Source organism: Dipodomys spectabilis, unplaced genomic scaffold (assembly GCF_019054845.1).
Source record: "Dipodomys spectabilis isolate Male_0828 unplaced genomic scaffold, ASM1905484v1 ptg000205l, whole genome shotgun sequence".
Taxonomy (NCBI): Eukaryota; Metazoa; Chordata; class Mammalia; order Rodentia; family Heteromyidae; genus Dipodomys; species Dipodomys spectabilis.
Genome location: NW_024870882.1, coordinates 1,838,633 through 1,844,429, shown reverse-complemented (window position 1 = coordinate 1,844,429; position 5,797 = coordinate 1,838,633). Strand labels below are relative to the sequence as shown.

The following is a 5,797-nucleotide window of genomic DNA, read 5'->3' as shown; positions in this document are numbered from 1 at the left end:
CCAGCGCATTGTCCTTATCACAAAGTGTACATGATAAACTGCTCTAAGTATCTGTGCTATATGAGGGGTATCCTTTGTACTCACTTCCCCCATTACCTTGTTTTTCATCCCTGTGAACAACTTCAGGCTACGTTCCATAGGATAGCGTTGTTTTTGTTACTTACTGATAATAAAAGAAAAAGGTTGTTTGTAAAAGAAAAAGAATTTTTAGGACTCAGGCTAAAAGTATCTTATCAGTCTCAATGATTCGTATGAGATAAAATTTATAATAGTACTAAAAGTGAAAAGGAATGCCTAGATCTGTTGTTTTGCCATTTAGAATGGCAAAGAATAATTTCACGTCACTATTATAACTCTTAAAGAATGCAAGGGTAACTGATGGTCCCTATCGTGTTCCCACAAAACCAGTAGACCATGAAGGATAATAGTAGACCAGCAGAAATTCTAAGTAGCAGACAAGGAGCATGAAAGAGAAAGAGCGGAAATGAGAGAGAGTGAAAGAGAGAGAAAAATATCATAATACTTATAGTGCGTAACAGATAAACAAGAGGTTTACGAGAATATTCATATTGCTATCTTGAGACTCTACATATACATTTGAAGGTATTTGATGTATGATAACTCATCAACATAAAATATAAAATGATTTTGATAAAAAATAAAAATTACACAGGAGAAATTATAAATGCAAAAACATTCTTCACAGAAGCAAACTCTCAGAAATATTTCTTGACTTTGAAAAGGATAAACTGGCTGCAGTTAGTATAAATTTAGAAGTATGACAATTGTAAAAATATAAAAATGTGTTCACATATTTCATTATATAATCCAAAGCAGAAAGCAAATATTGTTCAGATGATTTTTTAAATCACAGTTTCTCAGGTGCTGTGAAGGTGGCTCAGTGGTAGAGTGCTTGCCTTGCATGCATGAGGTCCTGGATTTCATTCCTCAACATGACATAAGCAGAAAAATGTGAAAGTGGTGTTGTGGATCAAGTGATAGCGCTAGCCTTGAGCTGAAGAGCTGAGGGACAGTAACCAAAACCCAGAGTTCAAACCCCACAACCAACAAAACCAAAGCAAAAAAAAACAAAACATAACAAAACAAAACAATTTTGTAGCCTCAATTCTGTAATAACACTACTTCAGCTTAGGGTTAAGATTTAGGTGTGGACATTTATCAACACTCCTGATTCAGACTCTACTTGATAAAATTTTTAATCAATATTTTGTTTTTAGTTTTGCTCTTTGTACATTCACATGCACCTATGAAATATGGTATGGCCATCCCAATAATATTCTCAAAGTACCTCTTAATCACTACTCACAAAAATTTGTATTATATTACAACAAGGAAAAAATGCTATAAATAAAGCAAACAATAATTAAATATTAATGATTACTAAAATAAAAAAGAAAACAATTACCAGGGTTTTCAGTATTTGAAGTGCATACAGTAGATTTTACTATTTTCTCATATTCTTGTACATTTAAAACTGGATAAAGCTATGAGTAGCTTTTAAATTTACCCACTAAGATTACTATTTATAGTTCATCTCACCATTTGTATGTGTCTTATATCATTATTTGTTCATCACAAACATAAAACGTAAGGGAGCCCTAAAGGTTTAACAGAAACTGTGTACTTAAAATTTTACCTCTTCACTCTGCTTCTTTACACAGTCTTTGCAACTTCTCATTAGTAAAGTTTCTATAAACTATGAAATGTACATACTTACTAGTACATGCTACCAGAAAAATTATATACTTTATCGAAAAATTTTATGACCTGCAAACAGTCTTGATTTTGCCATATCTAAGCAAATCCAAAAATGAAACATATTTAAAACATTAAAACTTTTAACAAACCTTAACATTTGCTGCAATGATCATTATGACAGGTGCCTTGTGTAGAATAATTGAATTCCTCTTCCTACACATCTCATGAACAACAAATATCTGGAATTATTTTGTTTTTGGCATGTCAATCTTGACTTTATTCTTAAATGTGTGCTTATGTAAGAAATACATGGTTCTAAAATTTCACAATTCTTTTTAACTTATTTGTGTTGAATTGTCTAGGTTAGGAAAATCAATTACACTTTACATATAAAAAAATGTTCTGTGCTCAATTTGGCTGCACATACACTAAAATTGGAACATGTAGAGAAGATTAGCATGGTCCCTGCACAAGGATGACACACAACTTAGTGAATCGTTCCATATTTTTAAAACAACAGATGCTGGAAGGGATGTGGCCAGAAGGGAAGCCTATTGCATTCTTGGTGTGAGTGTACACTTGTTCATCCACTTTGGAAAGTAGTTTGGAGGTTCCTCAAAAGACTCCACGTAGAGCTCCCCTATTACACAGCAATCCCACTTTTGGGCATTCATCCAAATGATCACAAACAAGTCCATACTAAAACAACCACCACAGCAGTGTTTACTGTAGCATTATTTGCCATAGCTAAGATATGGAACCAACCCCGATGCCCCTCAGTAGAAGAATGGATCAAGAAAACGTTCTGTGTGTGTGTGTGTGTGTGTGTGTGTGTGTGTGTGTGTGTGTGTGAATGTACACTTACACAACCACTTTAGAAAGCACTCTGGTGAGTCCTCAGAAAGCTAAATATTGACGCTCCTTATGGCCCACTCATACCACTTCTAGGCATCTATCCTCAACAACAGGTACCAATATTCAAGGACACATGCACCTCCATGTTTATCGCAGCACTGTTCACAGTAGCCAGGATATGAAAACAACCCATATGTCCCACCAGAGATGAATGGATCCAAAAACTGTGGTAACTATACACAACGGAATATTTTCCAGTCATTAGAAAGGACAAAATAATGACATTAGCAGGGAAATCAATCAAGCTACAAGAAATCATGTTGAGTGAGGTAAGCCAAAAGCAAAGAGACAAACAGCACATGGCCTCTGTGATAAGTGGATTTTAAATCCAAAATGTAAGGTGATATGACAAAATTAACAACACTTAAGAAACCAAGGACTTCCACTCATCTGATTGAATCACTACTAAATAACCCCATTCTGCTGATCAAATGTGCACACTGAAGTGAAACCAGGAAGACGACAGAGAACTAGAGGGAATCAGGGAAAAACATACAACAGCTGGATCCATCAGCTGCAATGGACATTGACCAAAATGAAATAAGCAACTCAATGTCACTGAAGGGAAGGAGGGAACAAGTGGGAAAGAGGGAACAGCTGATGCTCTGCAAAACAAAGAAATGTACGTATTTCAAAACAAATGAAGTATACATATGGAAGAAATAACTCTATTGCAAAGCTCAGAGAACTCATAAATGTTGTAGACCATGATAGACAATTTGCTCCATCAAAGTTAGAATGTGTTTGTGACTTTAACTAAGCATCACTATCCCACAATATTGTGAAATTTGGGAATTTATGTAACCACTTAATCACAATAAAAACATTTGAAAAAATGATGAAGGTGGAAAACTAAGTTGCTCTTAAAAACAAAAAAGGAAAATGTTCTGTGTGTATATGTGTGTACACACACACACACACACACACATATTACATATATATACATATATATGTATATATATTAATTCTATGCCTCCGTCAGAAAGAATGACATTGCCCAATTTGTTAGGAAATGGAAAGACTTGGAAAAAAATTATATTAACTGATGTAAGCCAAGTCCAAAGAAACATAGGTCCCATGGTATCCCTTATATGCAATAACTAGTATATGTCTGGGATAAGCAGAAAAGTTGAAAAAGCTATGTGTATATGATAGATAAGTTGATGTTAAGCTAAATGACCCCCAAGATAGAGGCACAAGTGGTTTTTCTTTTTTGCTGTTGTTTCTCACATATTTATAATGTACGATGTGATTTTTTTATATGTATCCTCCCCAAGAGTATAACCCCTGTTTTCAATTTATTTGATGTTGGTGCATCTGCATCTTGTATATACACTTCTTTAATTTGGGGAGGGAAATGGAAAAAACAACATGCTTAAATAGGAATACAGTTTGACCCATTGTATAACAATAGATGCACAAGACATTATTTTGAAAAACGAACTTTATAATTTAGGCTGGGGACATTGGGTGGGCCTTGTGAGTGTGAGGAGTGTAGGTGGAGGTGGAAGGGAAGCAATGGTGGGGGGAAAACAAGGGAGGAGGTAACAATGTTTGATAGGAAATGTACTTATTACTTTGATCATGTAACTATAACCCCTCTGTACAGTATTTTTACAACAAAAATGTACAAAAATGTTTTGAGATGGAAGTTTATGTTGCCTATTTTACCCATATAATATCGTTAACAAAGAAATTAATGCAAAATACTGATATGAAGATATTTTGAAAAAGTGAGTGTGTGTGCATTCCTGCATGTTGGCATGCTCAGAGTTTGAAATCAGGGCTTCAAGGTCTCGCTACATCTTTCTCTCTAGATTGGTGAGCTACTATATGAGCTACATCTCCATTCCTGGCCCTTTGCTGGTTCATTAAAATTTTTGAAAAATAATCTCATGAATTTATTTTGCCCTGATTTGCTTCCAAATGTTATCCACAGATCTCAGTCTCCTGAGTAGGTATCCCAAGAAGTTAGGATTACAGGTGTAACAAACCAGCACAAGGCTTTCAGAATAATTTTAAAAGTAGAAGAAAATTTACTTCACAGGGGCCTGTTTTATCATCTCCTAGTTTTAAAACATTTTGGATTGATTATATGTGATTTTTTTCATTCTTGAATTCTTAAAATACAATAAGTGATGATATTTAAAATATTTAGTACTTTTTAAAAACGATACTGGAACTATGGGACAGAAGAAATTTGCATGACTTTGGACCATAATTTATAAGCTCAGCTCTGTGCATGATAACCCAATGTCACCAACACAGTCTGTGTTGAAGACAAAATGTAACAGAAAACAATCACCATGGGCAATAATTGCTATGCTATTATTCCTTGGACAATATGAATATTGAATTGAGAGTATCAGAGAATGGAGAGAATTTATCTACCTTTTTGTATTGCTGAAAGACTTCTGGAAAATTTGACTCATCTCCTTCCACACTGTGTGTCCTGGGCCATGCACTTACTTCCTTTAATTACAATTTTTTCCAACACTGAAATGGTAATAACATTAGCATTATAACGAATTTTATCTTAAGAATTAAGGGTTCTTAGAATGTTGAACTCTTTCTCATTCTTGTAGAGGCATTATCAGATGAGAAGAACTGTAATTTTTTGTTTGCTTACTTCCATTTGTTCTTCAGATTGAAATCTGAACTACTTAAGACTGAAAGAAACCAAAATTAGACATGCAGGCTTTGGAAAGAGCCATCAATGTAAAATAAATAAAATACATATAGCTATGTAACAGGTCTAACTAAATTGTTGTATAGTCTCAATTATAAGCAGAAAATGATTTAAGCAATATCATGTTATTGAAAATTGAAAAACGTTAGGAGTTGCTTAATTTTTTCTTTTTTACTACCTTGAATTAATTATTTTTGTATACAGAGATTAAAGATGAGATTAACAAGAAACTTGATTTAAAATGGACAAAAGTTTGAATAGACATGTTTTCCATAAACCCCTCTATATTACCAGTGGGTTTACCAGTTGTGTTTAATACAACTTCTGTGCTGGCTTAATGCTTTGTGAGCAGAAGTCATTAGAGAAATGTAATTCAAAATTACTATGATACTACTTTATAACTATTATAACTCTTATCAAAAAAAAAAATCAAAGGAACCAGGTGTGGTGGTAAAGGTTTGTAATTCCAAGCAT

At 33.9% G+C, this 5,797-nt stretch overlaps 1 non-coding gene across 1 annotated transcript; it reads left to right on the top strand.

Annotated features, from left to right (window-relative positions):
* The first annotated feature begins 2,123 nt into the window (after positions 1-2,123).
* Positions 2,124-2,229, top strand: LOC122122136. The gene has a single exon (XR_006150123.1). It is a non-coding gene; the product is annotated as a U6 spliceosomal RNA (small nuclear RNA).
* The last annotated feature ends 3,568 nt before the right edge of the window (positions 2,230-5,797 follow it).